The sequence below is a fragment of the Acomys russatus genome, chromosome 20 (genome assembly GCF_903995435.1).
Source record: "Acomys russatus chromosome 20, mAcoRus1.1, whole genome shotgun sequence".
Taxonomy (NCBI): Eukaryota; Metazoa; Chordata; class Mammalia; order Rodentia; family Muridae; genus Acomys; species Acomys russatus.
The window spans coordinates 50,539,488-50,541,787 of record NC_067156.1 but is presented as its reverse complement, the minus strand read 5'-3'; positions in this window follow the sequence as shown (position 1 = coordinate 50,541,787).

Sequence of the window (2,300 nt, the reverse complement as noted above, 5' to 3'; positions counted from 1 at the left end):
CTCCTTGGATAGTCTTTAGATAGCGGTCAACCAATGCTTAGGAAGCCAGTTTCTGGCTCCTCCTACTGTGATCCTTTTGCTCTTAGCAAGGATTTATTTCCCTGAGAGGCTACAGTTACATGAATAGCACAGTAATAGTAATAGCTGGGCACACCATCTATGTGTGAGCATTTCATCCATGTGATGAAATACCCGAGAAAGACGACTTAGAGAAAGCAAGCTTTATTTCAGCACACCTTCATAATTTTCAGCCCACCATCTCTTGGCTTCATAACTGCAGGCTAGTACTAAGGTACACCATCATGGTTTACTCACCCCATGGTGGCCAGAGAGCTGGATGGAGGCAGGAGGGGGCAGACTGGCTGATGGAGATTTAGAGGAGGAGGGGAAAAGGGAAGAGAGCAGAGGAGGGGAGAGGATGAGCTGAGAAAAGAAACCCCCTTCCAAGCCATGCCCCCAATGCCACCAGCAACCTCCCAATGTAATTAGTTTCTTCCACTTCCCAATAATGTTATCAGATTATGGATCCATTGATGGAATGATCTGTTGATGAAGGTCCAGTCACTTGCCCAAACCAGGGACTACTGTTAATGGTTGGAATGTGGCCACAGGCTTGTGAATTTCAACAGTTGGTCCCCAGCTGTTGGTGCTGTTTGGGAAAGTTGCGGAGCCTTTAGGAAATGAGTCACTGTGTGTGTGTGTGTGTGTGTGTGTGTGTGTGTGTGTGTGTGTTTGTAGTTGGCTTTGTAGTATAGCCTCACTTCTTGTATTCTCTGCTTCCTGAGTGTAGATGCAATGTGACCAGTCAGACTCCAGTTGCAGCTCCATGTTCCCTGGCAGCTGCCGTGTCTTCCCTACCAAATGGCTGTATCTCTCTGGAACTGTAACAGCAATGAGAAAGGAAGTGAGACAGGTTCTAAGCCTTCAGTGGGCTAGTCTTCAGTTCATATTCACACCACAACAATCCAATATCTTGTTTACATTTAAAACTGTGGGCAGGCACTTATATCTGCATACTAGCCCAAGGGGCATGTCCCACGAAAGCCTTCACTTACCAGGAAACTGGGACAGAGGGGAAGGCATCCTATTGGGACTCTAAATGAGAGACGCATGGGAGAACAGCAAAATAAAAGGATCCAGAGGGTTCTAGAAATCTACAAGTAGAACAATATGATAGGCAGATTTGGGCCCAGGGGTCCCGCTCAAACTAAGGCATTTTAAAATCTATGTAAAAGATGAATATGAAAGATAACAGTATTAGGTCATCTACAGGGACATAAACAAGAACTAGTAGACCCAGATTCAAGCACAGGCCTGTGTGGCTCCAAGTTTGTTGCCCTTGCAATGTGCTGTGGACAACAGTGTTAAAGGGTCATAGGTCAAGGTCATTTTCAGCTACATACCAAGTTGGAGGGCAGCCTGAGATATATAAAAGTCTGTCTCAAAACACAAAACAAGACAACCTCCCAACAACTTCAAACTCACACACACACACACACACATACACACACATGTGAGTATATACCATTTGACTCTTTCTGCTTCTGGGTTAACTCACTCATTATGATCATTTCTGGTTCAATCCATTTGTCCACAAATTTCAGGAATTTCTTGTTTTTAATAGCTGAGTAGTATTCCATAGTGTATATGTACCACAGTTTCTTTATCCATTCTTCTACTGAGGGACACTTAGGCTGTTTCCATGTTCTGGCTATTATGAATAAGGCTGCTATGCACATGGTTGAGCAACTCTTCTTGTTGTGTGCTGGAGCATCTTCTGGGTATATTCCAAGGAGTGGAATAGCTGGGTCTTGAGGAAGTCCTATTCCCAATTTTCCGATATAGCACCAGATAGATTTCCAAAGTGGCTGTACTAGTTTGCATTCCCACCAGCAATGAAGCAGTGTTCCTCTCTCTCCACATCCTTGCCAGCATGTGGTGTTGTTTGAATTTTTGATCTTTGCCAGTGTAAGCATTTTATAGGCAAGCTATCTGATATGTGACCCTCAAAGGGGTCAGGACCCACAGGTTGAGAGCTGCTGCCCTAGAAGACGAAACGTATCATGGGGAACAGACATGAGGGTTGTATGATATTTTGTGCATTTGTCCACAAGTATCTTCAACTATAGCTTTACAGGTTTTGGGGGTGGGGGTGAGTTCCCATTCAGACCCCTTTAGTTGGAGGAATCTGTTAGACACCCAAGATGGCAGATACTCATAACATCTTCCGTTTCGAAACAGAATCCTTTAAATGGCATTTTCACATAATTTGGCCATCCACACCCTTATCAGCTGTGCCC